The sequence below is a fragment of the Rousettus aegyptiacus genome, unplaced genomic scaffold (genome assembly GCF_014176215.1).
Source record: "Rousettus aegyptiacus isolate mRouAeg1 unplaced genomic scaffold, mRouAeg1.p scaffold_m13_p_5, whole genome shotgun sequence".
NCBI classification, from domain to species: domain Eukaryota; kingdom Metazoa; phylum Chordata; class Mammalia; order Chiroptera; family Pteropodidae; genus Rousettus; species Rousettus aegyptiacus.
Genome location: NW_023416308.1, coordinates 108,090,334 through 108,112,552, shown reverse-complemented (window position 1 = coordinate 108,112,552; position 22,219 = coordinate 108,090,334). Strand labels below are relative to the sequence as shown.

At 40.6% G+C, this 22,219-nt stretch overlaps 1 long non-coding RNA gene across 1 annotated transcript in view; it reads left to right on the top strand.

Annotated features, from left to right (window-relative positions):
• LOC118602842 overlaps window positions 1-22,219 on the top strand; it is a 63,008-nt gene that overhangs the window by 22,854 nt on the left and 17,935 nt on the right. The window contains exon 2 of the long non-coding RNA XR_004950887.1: window positions 38-122. This is a non-coding gene — a long non-coding RNA (uncharacterized LOC118602842). The remainder of the gene's footprint in view (window positions 1-37; window positions 123-22,219) is intronic.

Here is a 22,219-nt window from a genome sequence, read left to right as displayed (position 1 = left end):
GCACAATTTTGACTTTATTTTTCTTATTTCACTGCAGCTACGTGAACTCTTGGTTGTGAACCAACACCGAACCGAGGCCAGCTTCAGGCTCCCTTTTACTCACTGACTCCTTCATGTAATAGGTAAAGAGATCAAAGGTTGAGCCAAAATCAGATGTCTGAGATGACGGCAGAGCCAGGATCCAGAGCCAGGCCTCCCAGCTTTCAGTTTGCACCACCTGGGTACACTCACGTGAGCAGTACGGAGTGCAGACATTGACTAGCTCTCGCCTCAATGAAAGAATAGAGAAACTTGAGGAGAATGACTTCCCACTGAGGCTAGAGCTCCCTCTCACACTTTCTGGACACCCACCAAATGGCCCATGAGACAATTCTCCATCCTCTGATTTCACATCCTCTATTTCCTTCTCAGCCTCTCCTGGAGATTCCTCTCCCCAAAACTCTCCATCATGGTTCTCCATAATTCCTGTAGGCATTGGAAGGACTGTTGACCATCCTTCCTCCTTGAACCTTTCTATCCCCCTGGCATTTGGCTCCAGTGTCTGTTGGTTCCCCTCCTGCTTCCTCAGCAACTCTTTTTCCTTCATTCATTCCTCTTCTACCTTTCAAATGTAGGTTTTCCCTGAAGTCATTTCTCATTCCCCAGTGATCTCATTCATTTCCATTTCCATTCAGAGAATTCCCAAACTTGTATCCCCAGTGCCATCCTCTCCCAAGCATCAGACTCACATTGTTAATGGATATGTTGACATCGCCACCTGGAACTCTGGAAGGTACCCACAGTAACGTGTTGCAAACTGGAAGCTTGGAGTTACTCAGTTTTTCTGAGTCTTTCCCACGTATACAGGAGGTATACATGTTATTAAACTTCCGTTGATTTTCCTATTTAAAAAAAAAACAGGAAGGTTTGTTTTCCTCCTAAACCTGCCCCTCCATCCCTCTTCCCTGTCTTGGTTAATGCCATCACCCTCCATTCTACCTCCAAATCTAGACACCTTGGAGTTGAACTTGACACCTCTTGCTTCCTTCCTGCTAGCTTCAGATCAGTCACAAATCCAACCCATCCTTTCTCAGAAATGTCTTTCTAATCACTGCCTGGCTGTGGCATTTCTTTCCTGTACTGGTGCCACATTTTCCTAACTGGTTTCCATACCAGCACTCTCTCACTTCTCTACAGCCCAGCCTCTCTCTACCACCTAAAAAATAAACCCGAGTTTGCTATTCTCTTTCCTGTGGAATCTCTATTAGAACGAAAACAACAAGGAGAATTTTTTAACGTATAATCGTCAGTGCTGATGAGCATGCTGTGAAAACAGGCAAACTCATTTACTGCTAATAGAACCACTTTAGAATGCAATTTAAGGATACATTGTTAAGAGCTTAAATATATTCAGTCTTGGACCCAGTAATTCCATTTTTGAGAAGCTAAGTTTGAAATACCCAATATATGAAAAACTTCATACACAAAGATATGTATTACACCATCATTTACATAGATAAAAATTGGAAATAACCTAACTATATTACAATATAAATAATCTGTGATACTGGATGGCCTATTATACAGCCATTAAAAATGACATGTACTCATAGGAAAAAAAGACAAAATAAAATACACTAAGACGTCAATAATGATTACTTCTAATTGGAGGAATTATCGATGATTTTAATTTTCTTCTTTATAATTTTCTATATTTTCCAAAGTTTCTACCATGAATAACTATTATGATTAGATACATTAAAAAAAAATAAAGCTAGAATAAGTTTATGATAACTGAAAAAAAAGCAGCATACCAAATTGTTCAATAGACATGGCCTATACCCTTGCAAGTATCTGCAATATAGTGGGTGAAATTGACATTAATCAAATAATAATTATATAAACATGAAAAGTATGAGCTCATATCATCAAACCATCTGTTGTGCTTTCTACCTACCTTTGGCTCACGTGTTTATTGACTTGGCTCCTTGACTTTCTCTGTACCTCTACTCCTGCCATTGTCTATGGTGACTTCAAGATCCACGTAGATGACCACCCACCACCCTGCCTCTCCTTTCTTGATGCCTTAACGCTGGGATCCTCCTTCTCCACTCTGCCACAACCACAGAGTCACAAACAGACCTTGTCATAATTACAGCACCTCTGAAGTTTCATTCCCACCATCCCCGTTGGACCATCACCAATTATCTTCCCAGCTCGGTTATCCTTGGACTCTTACTCCCAGAATCCTTCGATCCTATTGAAATCTTAAATCCAGCCCTTTTTTTCACTGTCCTTCACCACCCCTTCCTCTTTACCCAGGCTGGATTCCAAGGCCTAGTATTAAAATTGCTCTGTGACTCTCTTGTATTGTTGTATCCACCTGCCAAAATCCCAGCCTCGGTTAAACCCAGTGGAATACCTCTTTTACATCTGTGTCTGGGCACAGGAACATGGCTGGAGAAAACACCCACAACTGCCCAGACAGGTCTTGTTTTAAATGTAAGTCTTCAAATAAGTGGACTGCTTCAACACTGCCCAGCAACCCTTCAAGCCTACTACAGCCCTCGGTCACTCTGCCCCTCTTCGAGATGGCTATTTGTACCTTCTCTTTTCTCCAGTGACCTTCTGAACCTGCCTGGTTCTCAGCTGATGATCTCATCTTCCTATTTACTGAGAAAATAGAGGCCATCAGAATGCTCATTACCCACCACTAAACTTGCCAACCTGCAGCATCAATATGTGTATGCTCTGTCCTCTTTCCTGCTGCAAATGACTAACCGTCCCTGTGCCTGTGTAAAGCCAAGCCCTCTGTTTGGGCCCTGGCTCTCATTCTCCCTCACCTACTCAAGGATCTGCCTGCAATAATCTCCTCTCTCATGAATCACCAATGTCTCGCTCTCGACTGGGGCATTCTTTTTCGCATACAAATATGCTGTAATATTTCCCATTTTAAAACAAAATAAAAAACAAAGCAGAAACACCTTCCATAGCTCTCATGTGCAACCCTGGCTCCTGTTTGATTTCTCTGATCCTTGCAGCAAAATTCATCAGAAGAGTTGTCTACATGTCCTCCAATCTCATTTAGTACTTTCCCAAGTGGCTCTTTCAAGTCGAGCCACACTGACCTTCTGCTGTGTGTGTGTGTGTGTGTGTGTGTGTGTTTGATTTACCAAGTTCATTTCTGCCCCAGGACCTTTGCCCTTCCTACTCTTCTGTCTGCGGTCATGCTTCCATACACCTTTGCATGGTTTGCTCCCTCATTTCACTGAGGTCTCTGTTTAATGTCATCTGCTCAGAAAGGTTTTCTCTGCTGCCCTTACCTGTAACAGTCACCCCTACCCCTGCCACCACATTACTTCTTACCCAGCTTTACTTTCCTCTACAGTACTTATCAATGCCTGACATTTGTTATACAAGTATGTGCTGACTTGATTATTGTCTCCTCTTCTCTTACAATGGAAGTTCCCTGGGGGATTCTTTTTTCACCATTATATTCCCAGCCCCTAGAATACTGTCTGACACATAGTAGATACTCAATAAGCATAAAGTAATGAGCAGAGCTATACGTGATTCTGTGAGGCTGTAGAAGGGAAGGATTCACCAAGTCAGGAAAGGTGGAGCAAGCTTCCTTGAGGAAGTGTGATTACACCAACATCTGAACAAAAAGGGGATTAACGGGGCGAGGTGGGGAAGGACAGGTGTTCCAAATGAAAGGCGCATGCAAAGGTCCTGGGGCTGGGAGGAGTATGGCAACTGGAAAGTCTGAGAGAAAGCCTGTGTGGGTGCGCTGAGACTGAGAGGGAGTCGCTGCGAAGTGGGCAGGAGCCAGCCCATGCTGGGGCTCGAGGGCTGGTACAGCTTTGGCTTCTGTCCTGAGAGCAATGGGAGGTCTTGGACGAAAGGCACAATGTGATTAAATTTGCATTTGAAAAGATCCCCTGATCTACTTATTATTGCTAATAATGATGATATGATGATGATGATAAATGCTTGCATCTGTATAGTGAAAGGTCTTTTCAAAGTATTTTCACATCCTCCATTCCAGTCTCAGCTTCTTGAATCCATCAACAAAAGCTGTCAGGCTTGAGGATACAGTGTTCTTCTGTTACGGGGTTCATGTTTTCTGAATCCCAAATCAGAGCACATGGGCTGATAAAGGACTTTTTTTTTTTTTTAAAGCATATACAAAGCTATACATTTCAATCACATTTAATTATACATTTCACAAACTGCCTTGATTATAAGAAGATGTCCAGCCATTGAGGCTGTTTCAGAAAGTTAGGGGGAAACTATTACAGACGGTAGCCCCCCCATCCTCACCAAAACAAACTCACTTTTAGATGATACATGTGTTGGGTTATAAGTTCAATATGTTATGACAATGATTAAAAAGTCATCCAAAGTTATTTTCTCTCCTCTCCTCAAAAAAAGGACAAGTACTTTTCTGAGTTCAAGGTCTTATCCTCATTTTGGGGGGTGGGCAGGAAGGCTGAGGCCAAGGACTCACAGGGCCAATTCTAAGCAGAATGTCCCTTCCCTGAAATATTCCAGGCTAATATGCTTCTGCCTGCTGCTGTTGTGTACTTTGTTTGAATGATGACAAAAGAGCAAGAAAATCCACTAAGTTTATGAATTGGAGACACAATCCCAGGGAAGGCAGGAGAGGAGAGGACAATGGGTAGGACCAGGGACAGATGAGAACAAAGATTCTCTGTTTAATAGACACTAGAAATATATGTGCCTGTACATACAGAAATACATACAAAGACACTAAAACCAAGTCCTCTGAGTCTGGCCGGGAGGTGGGCAAGGAGACTTTGCGTGACCTTGCAAAAGGATCAGTGGGCCTTGGCAACTCCTTCTAGAAGTCTCCTGGAGAAAAGCAAGAAGAGAGGGTGACTTTCTGGGCGATGACTGTGGAGAACTGTCAGAAAGAAGGCGGAGCAAACTCTAGGGACTGGGGGATTTATGGCAATCAGCCGTCAGAACTGGGAACATCAATGAGTCACGTTCCTTCCCTTTGGTATTAGTAATTGGCATCATTTGCCTGGGAAATAAAAGGCTGAGACGTGATTTTATAACTGCTTTCAAGTAGAAAGAAGGTTTCCCTTTGGAAGATGGGTATGAGCTGTTTTCAGCCCTTAGGAGGGGAAAACAGCTCATTCCCATGCTGGTGTAGATTTCAAGAGCTTTTCAGCTTAAATATGAGAACTGCCAGACCCTGAGGCCAGCTCTGGGTGATGACTCAGGAAGGCCAAAGTGTCCTGAGGTCTGAGTATGAGGCTTTGCACTTGGCAGTCCCTTGAGACATGCGTTGTCTTGCTCTCCCAGAACCTCCTTTTCCAGGTGTGGGGGCAACAGGGGGTGGGGCTACCCTAGCACCTGCCCACAGCCATCAGCACCCTGGGGATTGATCCTCAGGTGATGAATTAAACTCCTTCACCTTAAGAGGACAGGAAATTGGCCTTCTTGGAAAGCGTTTGCTTTGCTCTCTTTCTCCTAATATGGTTACTCTTAGAAATCTTTCATTTGTCCTGACAGTCCTCCAGCGATTTTGTGGGGGAAGAGGGAAGGAAGGGTGGTTGGCATTTTAACGCCCCTTGCCATCCGAAGCTACAGATCTCGGCATTCCTTTAATCATAATGCAACCACTGAACGCCTGCTCTGTACTGGTCATTCGACTGGACACTGGGCGGGAGGCGACGATGCCCAGCTACCACAGTGCTGCCACCATGTGCCAGGAAGGAGTGGGTTCAAGTTTTGTGCGGTCTGAAGCTTATACAATTTGGAGGGAGCCTCTTTAAAAGGAAGATTACAGAATTAGGAGCACGAAAGGTCCATGTCCTCTCCATTGCCATTGACATCAGGGGGAGAATGACAGGAGGGAAGTCAAATATGTTCTTGTGAACATATTTTACAGAAACATGTGACCGCGTGAACTCATGGCCAGGGCCGCTCTGAGGGCATTGGAAGGGGCTCATGCAAGTGTGTGTGTGTGTGTGTGTGTGTGTGTGTGTGTGTGTGTGTGTGTGTGTGTTCTTGAAGTTTCATAAGCTTCAGGGTAAATCCACCTTTGATGCCCAACACCATACATTCATGATTTCATTAAATCTTCATAATATTCCTTTGAAATAAATGCTGTTCTTTCTCTATTTTCCAGAAGAAGAAACCGAGACTTGGAGAAGTTAGGAGTTTGTCATACAGCCAGGGTATGGTAGGGCGGGGATTTGAACCGGGTCATCCTGACTCCAGAGCTTGCGTCTCTAGCCATTGCTCTCCACTGCCTCCTCTTACCCTCCAGGAGCTTATAGTTTCCCAGAGAAGCCAAGTGCATATGAGTAGTCTCCTCACTTGCTTCTGGTCTCTGCTCGAATGTCACATCATAAACAAGAGGGGGTTAGTAAGGTGAGAGGGAGGGGCAGCTGTTTCAGACCAAAGGTACATGCGAAGGTCCTGGGGCAGCGAGGAGTGCGGTGAATTCGACAAGCTGAGAGAAAGCCTGCGTGAGGGAATGAGAGGGAGCTAGCGCGAGGTGGGCAGGAGCCAGGCGCCACCGTTCCTCCTACACAGAACAGCCACCTACCCTGTACTGTCTTAATTTCCTCTGTTGCACCTTCGATTGACTGATGTAATATATACTTATTTTTTTGTCCCCCTACTCTCTGTTAGAATGCGAACTTCATGAGGATAGGGACCTCATCTGTTTTTTTCATTGCCGTATGCCCAGTGCCTAGGCAATGTAGAAGGCATCCCATGTATAATTATTGAATTAACTAATGAGGTAATTAAATAGGTATAGTACTAGCCTGATTTTTTGATAAATGCCTGAAGAATGTTACAGCCAACAGGTGTTATAGTCGTTGGAAGGCTGAAAAGATTTCGAACCAGGGGATTGTCAGAGAAGGTTTCCAAGAGGAGGTGGGCCTGTGAAGGATGGCTAAGCTAATATATATATTTAGGAGGCAATGCTGGGGGAAGCGATAGAATGGGTAGCAGTCCAGCAAGCTGCTTGGCAGGCCTCCCAGCCTCCGCCAGCCTCTTTGGATGTGGGCCTCTGTGCTATATTCACACATCATCTAAGTGGGTTGTGAAACACAGGCACTAGCTACCAAGAGATGCCATGGTTTCTCTTTCCTTGGAGATCTTTAAAAATAGGAATAAGCGATCGACTGTCCTAAATTCTTTAGGAAGTGAATCACTGGCTTTATTGACTCCTATAGTGTATCAGGCATTTTAACTGTGTCATCTGATGAAGCATCTCGAGAATCTATGAAGTTGGCACCATTATTAGTATCCCCGTTTTACAGATGAAGAAACTGAGGCTGAGGGAAGGTAAATGAGTGTCCAGAGTCACACAACTGCTGTGAGATGCATCTCTGACGACAGAGCCTGTGCTCTTCCCCCCCGCCCCCCGCCCCCTGCCCCCGGGGTTTCTGAGGCTCTCTCTTCCAGTCTGTCTTTTTAGGACTTACACATTCTGATTTTAGAATAGCACTTGGGGCTTCGCAAGGCTGATGGTAACGAGTAGACTCGTGACAACAGTGATGGCAAAAGTGACTCCTATCACGTGACTGAATTTTAAAAAATTTTTGGGCAGCATTTCTTTGAGGCAGGAAGTTGAACCAGATGACCTGTTCAAGCCTCCCCTTCAGTGCTGTTCTATGGACAAAGAGGTGGTGTGAGTAGCGGCAATAGCTCGTTAGTCTGGGGGAATATGGATTAAAGTGATCACTGAATTACACACTGGGTACCCGGTGTGGAGGTGTGGCTATGTCAGTGCAGTGATGTATTATTGTTACACCTCTGTGGGCAGAGAGACATGGAAGTGAGTGTGTGGGAATTTTATAGGGAAGAAGCAGATGGCAGGGAAAGTGAAAGTCGGGACTTGGAAGTAGCATGAGCTCGATACCTTATTCATGTCCTTTGAGAAGTGACGTGGGACTTTGACATCAGACAGCCTTGAATTCAAATCCTCATGCTGCCATTTACTCTGCAGGCAATTCAGGTAACATTTGTCTGTCAGTTAGCAGTTTTTGTGGGCGCGCAGTGGAAACCAACTGTGGCTGCCTTGAGCAGAGGCAGCTCATAGAATGGACAGACGAGCCATAGATCCAGACCTTAGGAAGGACGAGCTGATGTCCACCATCGCTGGTCTGAGTATGACTTCATGCAGGCCGAGGTTTACAGGAGAGGCTCGTGTGTCACACCACCCTCTGGGCAGGAGGACAGGGTGCTTTGACAGTATCCGATGAAGGAGAGTGGTTCCCTGAAGTGGAATCAGGGCAGAAGCATTGGCAGTACTCATTACTGCCTCTGAGCCTCAGTTTATTCATCTGTTAAATGGGGATATGATGCCTGCCCTGCTGAGGTTTGTTATAGGGATTCGAGTTAACATATCTAAACTGGTTTGCACAAAAAAACTTCCAGTCAACAGTAATTATTGCTATAATGTAGTCAAACCTTTGTTATACCTTCTGCAGATGGTCTGTAGTAACATTAATTTGTTAGTTCTAGTGTGCATCTTTAAAAAAGGACCATATCCCTAAGATAGCTAAAATAATGTCAATATCACAGTTAATACATTAACAATAATTCCTTTATATCATTTAATATGTTCATATTCAAATTTCGTTGGCTACTTTAAAATCTAGCCTGATGACTGCCTTTTACAGTGGGTTCTCTCTGTGGGCTCATGGAGGATAAGCTCATTGTAATATTTGCCTAAGCTGGACAGAATTGGAAAGGTACATCTGTTACAGGGAGGAAAAAAAAAAAACCCATGGACCGCATTTCAAGACTAAATAGAGTTGATCTGGGATTTCCCTCTGTTTTGGTGTATTCAGGTCACCACTCCCCCTCATTAGTACTGACTGTATTTAACACTGCCACAGTTAATGAAAGCTTTAGTAGTTAAACACGTACACGAAATCCCCTATTACTCCAGGGTGCATGTCCAAGTCTTCCAGAGCAATTCAACGAACATTTATTGAGCGCCTACTATATGCAAGAAATTTGTTCTTATAACCACTCTTGTGGAATTCTTGAGTCAGACTTAAGCTTCCCACCCCCCTTGGCGCCCCCAGTATATTTTATATATCAGGAGCCAGATTTGGCTATCTAAAGTGGGAGAGAAGGAGCAGTCACATTACAGAATTACTTGTCTATGAATTTTAAGATCTACTAAAAGGAACCCTCTCAGTTCCTTTGGGGACAAACATTTCGTAATGTAAATGTTTAAAAATCGACCGAGATTTAAAAAAAAAAAAAAAAAAGGTTAGCTTGTTTGTTTCCTCCCACCTAGCGATGATTTTCTTACTAAGGACAAGGGCAAAGAGATTTGCAAGAAGGGTCTTCTGCTAAATCTAGGAAATCACAGCCTTTGGGGCTTTGTTGAGGCAGGGAAAGAGCAGTTCTCAATCTGGAGTCTTCCCCAAAGATTGCTGTTTCCAGTTTCTTGAGCCAGAAGTTGCTGCCAGGGTTAAAAAGGTACAAAATATAGTGTTTTGTAAGACCGGATGTGAGCAATGATGTGGGGAAATGGGCCTTCTTAGACACTGCTGGTGGGACGTAAATAGATACAACCTTTCTGGAGGGCAATTTGGAAATACTATCGAAAGCCTTAAAAATGATTGCGCTTTTGGAATTGATCCCAAAGAGATAAATAGGGCTATCCTCAAAGATTTATCCATAGGAATAGTCATTGCAATGTTGTTTATCATAGTGGAAAATTGGAAATAATCTAAATGTCCAACCATAGAAGATTGATTTAGGTCGGTTCAATGATGCAGAGGGCATCCTTCCATGATGGAATATTACTCAGGCATTAGAAATGGTATTGTAGAATTGAGGCTCTCAGGGTCCACGATTTAGGGAATGTCTGAATTTATATGCGTGATTATGTGTGTGTATGTGTATTTGTACATATTTTGAATGGGAGGGAAGATTCTTACATATTCTTAAATAAGTGCATGATGCAAGAGTCAATCTCCATTGTAGAAAATATTTAAAGCAGAAAGATGCTGGCAATGTAATAATTATTAAGTGAGAGAGTGAAAGATAGGTTAAAAGCAAAAACAATATGATCTTATTTTTGTAAAAAATGTGTGTGTATAAAAGATTAAAAGGCTATCTACCAAAATAATAATCACGATTATCTCAGAATGATAGAATTAAAGGTGATACTTTTTCTTTTCTCTTTGTTATATTTTCTAAAATTGTTACCATGTATTACTATTATGTTTAAAAAAACAAAAAAAAATTTAACATAAGAGTATGGACCCTTAATTTCCTCATCTGTAAAATGGAGATAATAGTTCATATAAATAGGTGTATAGTTCATATAAATAAGTATAAGACACCAAGGTCTAGCACAAAGGAAGCACTCAATAAGGTTTGCTGTGATAACAAAACAAAGGTGAAGCAGTGTGCTATGTGCATGAACTTTGGAGATACATAGGCTTAGGTTTGAACTCAGGTTCATGACCCTTTAGCTAGTGATATCTTTGGATAAGCCTTACTTTCTCATTTGTAAAATGCACACAATAACATCTACCTTGCTGGACTGATTTCAGCATTAGAGAAATATATATGTCTAATGCATAGGAGGGACCCCCCAAATGATGGGAATGATGGGAACTAAAGTAGAGTTTTATCACTGTTTAGAGAATTGATTCTTTTGCTTTTCTTCATACCTTAATTTGAATCTTTTCATTTACCTTATGCTAAAAGCACTGCAATAAAGAGGCCGGCCTAGCACAGGTCTTCAAAAAAATAGAACATTCCACATGTCTAGCTAATATCACCACTGTAATGACTAATTATTACTTGTGGAGTTATTATCATGCTCCTGGTCCTGGGAGGAGTCATTGTTGTTTTCCTCTGTTCCTACTCCATTTGTCTCTTTCCAGAACTGAGCTGCTGACCACAAGAAACTATGCATATGAAAGAGAACTTCTTAGAGTGGACTAGAACATGGCCCCTCAATTTCTTTGAGTTCTTTGTGTCCCAAACCCCACCTCCATGAATTATCTAATTAAGATATTATCTTGCCAAGAACCATCATCTCTTTTGAAATTTTATGAGATTTTGGTGTCTACCGAATATTTAGTATTTGCTTGGCGTCGTGTGAAGTCTGTGTCACATGGAACCTTCTCTTGCCATAGTACCCCACATCCAATCTACTGGCAATTCTATTGACTATTCTTTCGAAATATACCCAGAATCCAACAATCATTTCTCCCCACTTCCACAGTCACCACCCTTGTCCAAGCCACCATCATCTCTTATCTGGATTTTTAAAGAATAGACTTTATTTTTTTAGAGCAGTTTTACGTTTGAAGCAAAATCGATGGGTTTCAGAGAGTTACCATATACCTCCTGCCTTCCCTGCAGCCTCCCCCACCAAAGTGGTACATTCATTATGATGAATGAACCTACACCGACACATCATTATCACCTCAAATCCATAGTTTACATCAGGGCTTACTCCTGGTGGTGTTCATTCTATGGGTTTTGACAAATGTGTAATGATGTGTATCCCATTCATGCAGAATAGCTCTGTCTATTCATCCCTTCCTTCCCCCAACTCCTGGCAACCACGGATCATTTTATTGTCTCCATAGCTTTGCCTTTTCCAGAATGTCATATAGTTGGAAACAAATAGTATGTAACCTTTTCAAATTGGCTTCTTTCACTTAGGAATATGCTTTTAAAGTTCCTCCATGTGTCTTCATGGCTTGATAGTGATTTCTTTTTAGTGCTAAATAATAATATTCCATTGTCTGGATGTATCACAGTTTATCCTCTCAGCAACTGAAGAACATGTTGATTGCATCCAAGTTTTAGCTTTTATGAATAAAGCTTTTCCAAACATCTGTGTGTAGGGTTTTGTGCGGACATAAGTTTTCAACTCCTTTGGGTAAATAGCAAGGAGAGTGATTGTTGGATTGTATGGTAAGAGTATTTTAGTTTCATAAGAAACTGCCAAACTGTCTTCTAAAGTGGCTGTGCCATTTTGCATCTCCACTAGAAATGAATGAGAGTTCCCATTGCTCTTCATCTTCAGCAGCGTTTGATGTTGTCAGTGTTCTGGATTTTGGTCATTCTAACTGATGTGCGGTGGCATCTCATTGTTGTTTTAATTTGCGTTTCCCTAATGACATGATGTGGAGCACCTTTTTGTGTGCTTGTTGCCATCTATATATCTTCTTTGGGGAAACATCTGTTAGGTCTTTGGCCCATTCTTGTTAATCAGGTTGTTCATTTTCTTATTGTTGAATTTTAAGAGCTTTTTGCATACGTTGAATAATATTTTTTATCTGATATATGTTTTGCAAATACTTTCTTTCAGTCTTCCTATTCTCTACAAAACTCCTTTCACAGAGCAGAAAATTTTAATTTTAACAAAATCTAGCTCATCAATTATTTCTTTTGTGGATCATGCTTTTAATATTGTATTTAAAAAGTCCTGGACACACCTAAGATTATCTAGATTATCTAAATTTTCTCCTATGTTATCGTCTAGGAATTTTATAGTTTTACAATCTACATTTGACTCTATGATTTTTTTTTTCATGTTTTCAGCTATGTATGATCAATTGCATTAATTTTTGTGAAGGTTGTAAGGTCTGTGTCTAGATTCTTTTTTTTTTTTTTTTTGCAAGTGGTTGTCAGTTGTTCCAGCGCCATTTGTGGAATAGACTCTCTTTTCTCCATTTTGTTGCCTTTACTCCTTTGTCAAAGAGTTAACTATATTTATGTGGGTCTACTTCTTAGCTCTCTATTCTGTTTCTCATATATTTACTTCATATAAATCTTGTACATATTTTGTTAGATTTATGTCTAAGTACTTCATTTGGGGACGGTGCTAATATAAATGGTATTGTGTTTTAAATGTCAAATTCTACATGTTTGTGGCTATTATATAGGAAAAGCGATTCACTTTTGTGTATTAACCTTGTATCCTGCCAACTAACTGTGATTGCTTATTAGTTCCAGGAGGGTTTTTTTTTTTTTTTTTTTTTTTGGTATTGCATCTTTCAGATTTTCTATGTAGACAACAATCATGTCATATGTGAATAAAGAGAGTTTTACTTTTTTCCTTCTAATATGTATACCTTTTATTTCCTTTTCTTATCTTATTGCATTAGCCAGGACTTCCAGTACAATACTAAAAAGAATGGAAAGAGGGGATGCCTTGTTCCTGATCTTAGTGGGAAAGCTTCCAGTTCCTTACCATTAAGTATGTATTACCTGTAGGTTTTTGGCAGATTTTTTTTTTAAATCAATTCAGGAAAATTTCCTCTATTCCTAATTTGCTAAGAATTTTTTATTTTAAATTATGAATAAGTGTTTGATTTCATCAAATACTTTTTCTTCATCTATCAGTGTGATCATGTGGTTTTTCTTCTTTATCCTTTTGATGTGATAGATTACCTTAATTGTTTTCAAATGTTGAATCAGCCTTGCATACCTGAGATAAATCTCATTTGGTCATGGTGTATAATTCTTTTTATATATTGTTGGATTAGACTTGCTAATATTTTGTTGAGGATTTTTGCATCTGTGCTCATGAGAGATACTGGTGTGTAGTTTTACCATAATGTCTTTGTCTGGTTTTGGTATTAAGGTAATACTAACTTCATAGAATGAGTTAGGAAGTGTTTCCTCTGTTTCTATTCTCTGAAAGAGATTGTACAGAATTAGTATAGTTTCTTCTTTAAATGTTCAGCAGAACTCACCAGTGAACCCATCGGGGCCTGGTGCTTTCGCTTTTGGAGGGTTATTAATTATTGATTTTGTTTCTTTATTACACATAGGCCCATTCAGATTGTTTTTTCTTGTGTGAATTTTGGCAGATTGTGTCTTTCAAATAATTGGTACATTTCATCTAGATTATCCAGTTTGTGGGCATAGAGTTGTTCATAATATTCCTTGATTACCTCTTAATGTCCATGGGCTCTGTAGTGATGTTTTCTCTATCATTTCTGATTTTAGTAATTTTTATCCTCTCTCACGTTCCTTGTATCTTTACTTTTACTTATTCCTTTCTGTTGTTCTTCCTTTATTTATGTAAATGTAAGTTTTTTTTACCTATATCACTTTCATTCTCTCTAAAGAACTTCTTTTAATAGTCTTACAAGGCAATCCATAAAATTCCCCATTTTTTGTTTGTCTGAGAATGTCTTTATTTCTCCTTTAATTTGAGGGATAATTTCAAAGGGCACATAGTTCTAGGATGGTGTTTTTTCTCTTCCCACTCTAAATATTTCGCTTCACCTCTTCTTGCTTATATGACTTTTTAGGAGAAGTTGGATGTGTTTCTTATTTTTACTCCTCTAGAGGTAAGGTGTTTTTCCCTTCTGGCTCTTTAAAATATTTTTTTCTTTATCTTTAATTTTTCTACATTTTGAATATAAAAGGCCTAGATTTAGTTTTTTTGGCATTTATCCTGAGCTTTCTAGATCTGTGGTTTGGTGTCTGGCATTAATTTGGAGAAATTCTCAGTTATTATTGCTTTGAATATTTCTTATGTTCCTTTCTCTCTTTTTATCTCTTTTTGTGGTTGTCCCACAGTTCTTGGATATTCTCTTCTACTTTATTTTTCATTCTTTTTTCTCTTTACTTTTAAATTTTGGGAGTTTCTATTGAGACATCCTCAAACTTAGTGGTTCTTTCTTTAGCTGTGTCCAGTTTACGAATGAGCTCCTCATGGCATTCTTCATTTTTATTAGAGTATTTTTGATCTCTAGCATTTCTTTTTGATTAATTCTTAGACCTTCCATCTTTCTGCTTACACTGTCCATCTGTTCTTGCATGCTGTCTACCTCACTAGAGCCCTTTGGATATTAATCCATAGCTGTAGAATCCCAGTCTGATAATTTCAGCATTCCTACCATCCCTGAGTCTAGTGCTGATGCATGCTATGTTTTTTCAAGCTTTGGTTTTCTGTGCCTTTTCGTATGCCTTGTCATTTTTTCTTGATAGTTGGACATCATGTTCTGGGTAAAAGGAACTGTAGCAAAAAGACCTTTAGTAGTATAGGATAGGTTTGGGAGAAGGGAAATGTTCTATAGTTCTATGATTAGTTCTCAGTCATTTAATGAGTCTGTACTTCTGAACTGTGAATTTCACAAGTGACTCTCAGCCCCTTCCTGTCTTGAGTTGGAAGGGACGGCTAGAGAGGGCTGGAATTGGGTATTTTCCTTCCTCCATATTGGTTAGGCTCTGGAAAAAATCCCCAATAGTTTAGGCTCTGGTAAAATTGTTTCTCTTAAGGGTGAGCCTTGTTAAGAAGAACAGAATGCAATGACATATTTAAAAATGATATCTCTTTCTTCTTTCTTTATCTATGCTGGAAATAGGAGGCAATTTTTCTCTGATATGTACTGCGAGAACTTGGTTAAGTTCTAAGAGGTAAAACTCACAAAAGTGTGGGCACCCCCTTAATGGTTGGGGCCTCCTGGAGTTTTTATCTCTCAGACTTGTCTGCACCAGGCCTTTAGCAGTTTATTAATTACAGTTTAGGTTTTCCTACCCCAGCACTGCTTCCCACAGAGCTTTCAGCTGGTGGTCTCTGCTCCGATAAGTTGTGATTCAATGTATTTGTTTGCCTGTCTCTCCAAATTTTGGCAACAGTAGTCGGCTCTGAGATCTCACTTGTCTGACAGGTCTAAGAAGGCTTGTTGCTTTTTCAGTTGGTTGTAAGGAGAAAGTGGCAACTCCCAAGCTGGACCTGAAACCAGAAGTTTCATCTGGATTTTTGCTATAGCCTCCTAATTGATTTCCCTCTTCTGCCCTTGCCCACAACATAGCAGCTAAGTGAGAGTTTAAAATTCAAATTAGATTATGTTACTTTTACGGGAGCTCCCCCTCTCACTCAGAGCAAAAGCCAACGTACTGGGCCAACCAGGCTCCATTACCTGCCTCATCTCTAATACTCTGGCTTGATCTCCATCTTCTCTTCGACTACAAAATTTCCAGCCATCCTGGCTGCCTTGTTGTTCCTTGAACTTTCCAGGTGTGCTCTCAACACTAGGTCTTTCCACCTGCTGTTTCCTCTGCCTGGAATAGTCTTCCCCCAGACACCTGCCTACTCCAGTCCTTTCCTTCTTTCATCCTGGCTTCAATGTCACCATCACTGTGAGGCTTTCCTTAACCACCTTATAGATTATAGTAACTCTTCCCCAGTCACCCCACTGGCTTCCTTCCCTGCTTTATTTTCTCCATGGCATTTATCACTATCAGATACGCCATATATTTTACTTTTTTGTTAATTTACTTTCTTTTCCCACTAGAATGTAAAGCCCATGAGGGCAGGGATTTTTAATCTATATTGTTTACTATTGTACCTTCAGTGGCTAAAATAATACCTGGTGTATAATAAATCCTCAATATATAGTTGTCGAGTGGATTATTATTGTACTTACATAGATGAGGCAAAGGAAGTGGCTAGAGTTCAAACTCAGGTCTTCATGACTCAAAGCTCGTGTTCTGAACAACTATGCTACATTGCCACTCAATTCTGTGTTGAATATTGAATATCTGATGCGTTCTTCCAAATGGCTATTTCCTACACCCTAGCAGTTTTCTATTTCTTCGCTCTCACTGGAGTTGATTTTTCTGAGTTAGTAAGAACTCTCTATGAACTGCATCCTAATATTTTCTCAAGATCATTGCATTGCAAAATAGGCTGAAATAAGACTGCCCACTGCATTACCTGCAGGGTTCTCCTCCCGTTCATCTCGCTTCACTGCAGCCTGTCTGCCAGCTAAGGTCAGAACTGCACTGCTTCTGGCCAAATGCAATCTCAGGTTAAGTAGTTGATATGATACGATCTGTAGAATAAATTATACAAACCCAAACGGACCCAGAATAGTCTCTCAAGTTTGCATGTTTTACAGCCTTTGAAGTGCCTTCAAGTACATTATCAATTTGGATGCTTATAATGATCTGCTGGTTAGGTCATTGCTTATCCCACTGCTTAGATGAAGAAACAGGGGTCACAATTATCAGCAGGACTGGTACTAGAACTCAGGTGTTCTGATTTCAAAAACCCATTTTTTTTTTCAAAATGAGCTCCCTTCAGCTAATTTCAGTACTGTTTATCATGAGCTTTCGTTTACAGTTCTGTCAAATTTTATTTACACACAACACCTGGAATCTTGGTGGTGAAAATGCATTGTGTAAGTGGGAAGAGACTGGGGGTATTTTGGATACATGTAGTCTTTGGCTGTCCAACATCCTGCTCCCTTTTTTTTTTTTTTTTTTTTCAGGTGACAGCCCCAATTTCAGCTTTGGACAATTTTGTTGCAGTCTTAGTTGGGCTGTCAATTGAGGTGGCAAAGGAGAGGGATTTTACTCAAGCCGAGCCAATGAAATTCAAGGACTTGGGATCTTAACCAGAATGGCAGGAGGATAAAATAACATTGTGCAAGAAGAAGTGTCCTAACAAGATGCTCGACTCTCTCCTATTCCAGGATGTCTTGACTATCAGTATTCCCAACTCTTCCATCCTCATCCTCAGCAGTCTCTTGATTCTGTGAGCTGGGCCCTCCAATATATCCCCCTCACTTAAGTTAACCAAGGTTTGTTTCTGTTACTTGCAACCAAAGAATCCTGCCTGGGGTAGGGAAGAATTATGGGAAGGCTGGCTTCTCTCAGCAAGACTAGGACTCTCTTCCTCAAGAATAACTGGGGTGAGTGAGTGTGCTGTGGTGTTCTCCTAGGTCAGTGGGTCAGTGTGTGCCAGCCTGCTGGCTTCTCGCCTGGGACTACATGGTCTGGCATGAATGTGGGGCCTGATTAGACCCTTAAGCAAAGGAATGGTCAGGATGAGGAAGATGTGAGTGGAATGGGGGTTTGGAGTGCTCCTTAAGGACTTGGGAAGCAGAGAGCAAGGAGGGTCGGGGTGTCTGAATGTTGCTGCAGGAGTGGTCCAGGGAGGAAGAATGAGACCCAAACTTGGAAACAACTTTCGCTTTGTTGAGAGAGTTTTGTGAAGACCAGGGCTTCAGTGCCACTTTCTCAGGCCTCGGTCTCTTGTCTTAGATAAATGGTAAAATTATTAGATAATTAAGATGGAATGAGGAGTGGTGCTGGTGGATTAAAGGGTGAGTCATAGCGACCACCCCCAATGCACAGAGCACAGAGACTTCTTTCGCTCCTGCCCCTCCCCACTTGCCACTTTTTCACTGTCCCTGCTGGTTCCAAAGCCTTCTGTGCTGTGAAAAAAGTATGTTGTGTTTTCCTTTGCTCATTGCCACGGGTCAGGGTCAAAGCACTAAATTTTGCATTTCCGGGTAATCTTTGTTATGTGTTGGGGAATCACTGTACTTTGAGAGTCCATCCTTGTAGAATATGTGACAAATATGTTTACAGATGAGGAAATTGAACCTCTGAGAGCTGAATGACTTGTTTAAGTTAGATCACATAACTAATGAGAGCCTGGCCTTGAATCCAGATTTGACCAGTTCTAAAGCTCTTCAGGAGTCATGGGGTTTAGTCCTAACTTTGCTACTCTCTGACTAGCTCTGCAAATAAATCTCTTAGGTCCTAGGTTCATGTATCAGTAAAATAATTATGGTGGAGATTGGAGGTAGAAATTGGTTTCACACCCTGTGTCAAGTCTGAGGCCAGGAAAGCTGTGCTGAGAAAGATTCAGAGGTTATGTTAAGTTCATTAGGAAAGAGTTCTGTGCTCACTTGGTGATGTCTGCCATGAGCCTGGAAGTGAGGAGATGTGACAATTAGGCCATTTGTGGCCTAAGTGATCATGAGGAATTTAGGTTGTTAAATGCTATGATTCCTTCATTTAAACATCCTGAACTTTTAATAAATAAGCCTATCTTGACTGTATTTCTTCTTGTCCTTTTTCTGGTTTTTCTCTGCTTTCAGTTTTCTACAACTGTCCAAAACCTATCATCATGGATTCATTGATCTAATTGCTAAAGGATCTCCTCCCTCCTCTCAGCCCCTCCCAGCCTAGGCAGCATAAGTGTATCCATTATCTATTGATAATGTAACCAACCATGCCAAAACTCAATGGCTTAAAACAAAAATGATTTATTTCTCAAGACTCAGTGGTCTGACTGGGCAGTTGTGCCCCACATGATGTTGGCTGAGGTCACTAATGTGCCTGCATTCAGTGGAAAACTTGACTGGGGCACTACAGTTCTTCGCACATGGCTTTATGCATCTCCATGTGGTCTCTCTCTCCAGTAGGATAGTCTGGACTTTCCTCTCACATTGCAGCTGGATTCCAGGAGGGTCACTGCAAGAGAACAAGCCCTGATGTACGAGCACTTATCAAGCCTCTGCTTGCATCACACTTGCTGATGTCTAAGGCTCTGGATAAGTATAGAGTCAGTGTGTATTATAGTGAAGATACTACTTGAAGGCTTAAATACCAGGAGACATGGTTCACTGGGGGCTGCTAATGTAACAATCTGTCATAATAAGGAATTTCAAATAGTCTCAGGAATTCCTACCATACACTTATTAAGTAATCATGAAGCACTTATTGATGTGTTAGGTGCTGGGTTATAAGAGGTATAAGGGCACTGTCATTGTGAAGTTTCTAGTTCAGTAGATAAGACAGAACATACTCTGGAAGAATGAAGCAATACAAGTTAGTGGGTGTGAATTCCAACATATAGGTATATGTTCCAAAATTTTACTGAGGATCAATTGTTTGGCTGGGCCATAAAACCCTATTTAACCTATAAAATAAGTAAATTGTCACAGGGCTTCCTGAACTTCACACATTCATGTACCAAGTTCATGATTTTTACTGTCAACATGTACACTGAAACTATTACTTACTTACTATTTTCTTTTGTTTCAACTTACTTTTAAAGACTTAATTTTATTTTTAAATAAAATTTTATATCACAGCTCTAAAAGCAAAACCAGTATCCTTAGCCATAAATATAAGAATAATATAAATAAATAGAGTATTAATAGAAATAAAAGTGAACTCAGTTAAAATGAAAGATAATGATAACACCAAATACTGGTGAAGATGCAGAGAAACTGAATCACTCATACATTGTTGGTGTGAATGTAAAATGGTAGAGCTATTCTGGAAAATAGTTTGCTAGCTCCTTTCAAAATGAAAAATGGACATATAACTCAGCGATTACACTACTGAGAATTTATTTCAGAAAAAGGGCAGACTGATTTTCATGCAGGAATTTTTACAAGAATATTCATTGCAGCTTTATTTGTAATAGTCAAAAAATAGGAAACTACCCACATGTCTTTCAACAAGTAAATGGTTAAACTAATGTAGTACATCCATACCATGGAATACTGCTCAGTAGTAAAAAGGAATGAACTGATACATGCAACGATTTGGATGAACCTGAAGGAAGTTATGCTGAGTGAAAAAAGCCAGTCCCCAAATCATATAAACTGTATGATTCCATTGATATGTTTGTAAAAGACAAAATTTTAGCAATAAAGAGCAGAGTTTAGGGATGGGGAGAAAGCATGTTTGTGGTTACAAAAGGGTCACTCGCATTGAACATCTTTTCATATTTCTATTGGTCATCTGTATGTCCTCTTTAGAGAAATGTCTATTCAGGTCCTCTATTTATTTTTATTTTATTTATTTTATTATTTATTTATTTTTATTTTTTATTTTTTTCCTCTGCTTATTTTTTAGTTGGGTTCTTAATTTTATTTTGAGTTGCGTTGTGTGAGTTCTTTCTAAATTTTCAATATGAACCCCTTACTGAATATATCGTTGATGAATATCTTCTCCTACTCAATTGGTTGTCTTTTTGTGTGTTTTTTTTTTTTTGATGGTTTCCTTTGCTGTGCAAAAACATTTCAGTTTGATGTAGTCCCATTTGTTATATTTTTCTTTTTGTTTCATTTGCTAGAGGAGTTATATCAGAAAAATATATTACTAAGAGCAATGTCAGAGAGCTTACCGCCTATGTTTTCTCCCAGGAATCTTAGGATTTCAGGTCTTACATTTAAGTCACTAATCACCAGAAAAATTCAAAGTAATGGGGGGAAAGGAGGTGTCAGCTCTAAAAAAAGAAAGGAGTCTGCGCGCAGTATACCACAGTGTCCACTACAGTCCGCCCCTTCTGCTCGGATCCATTTGCTTGGCATAGTAAGTTTGCCTCATTTGGAAGCTTCTCCAGGATTCTTTTTCTGAGGACCCATAGAAGAGGGTGGTAGGACAAACAACGGCACTTACACTTATTGCTACTTCTTCCCTCTGCATTCTAGAGTCCCCTGACTCTGGTTAGCACTTTTGCTACCTTAGGCAGCTTGCTTGGCCTCAGGCCGTGGCTGCTGCATTTGTCCACTTATGGTCAATACGGGACAGAGTTTGGAGAGATGCCCCAGTGGATCATCTGGTGCCAAATATCTTCTTCTTTGCTCCCATTTTATAACAGTAATACTACCTCCCGATGATCAGGGTCAGTTGCCCTGCTGGGATGATGATTCCTTTCCTTGCCGGCTGGTCTCTTGGCATAAGAAACTTAAGTTCAGGCAGCTTAAAGCTTAATTGGACCACTGTATCTCTGATAGAAGGAAACTTCTAGGAAGCAAGACCTCTAGGCCTTTAGAGCCGAGGTCACTGGGAGTCAGGAGTAATCATAAGCAGAGCCGTTCCTACTTTCACCTCTTGGTCCCCAGACCCATGTATTCTATCTACTTGGGACAAAGCATCATAAAATAGTCATTGATTTAAGGTCTAAACTATGCCCTGGAGAATGGCATTCCATCTTCACAGGACATAACCTCCCAGCCAGTACTTCAGCTGTACTTTTGAAAAACTATTCCGTCACTCTGTGAGGGCAGCAGCTTCTGGGTAGTGCAGTATGTTGTGGACCAGTGGACACTATGATCGTATGTCCACAGCCACACCTTCTTTATAGGTTCCTTGGTTTGATACAACATTTCATGAGATTCTGTTTTAGTGTATTAAACACTCTGTAAACTGTCAGATAGTGATGCTGGATTAGGTCTTGCAGTCAGGAAAGACAAATTCATGCATGAAATATGTCTTATCCAGAGTGGAGGGGTTACAGTGTAATCAGTTGCCCATCAAGTTCTGGTTGTTCTCCTGGAAGGAAGGTGCCACGTGAGGTGCTCACCGACATTGATATTTAGTAGCAGCAGTAGCTAGGTTGGCCTTGCTGAGTGGGAGCTCCTGCTGTTGGGCCCATGCACAGCTTCTATCCCCAACACTGTGGCTACTCTCTTCATTATGCCAG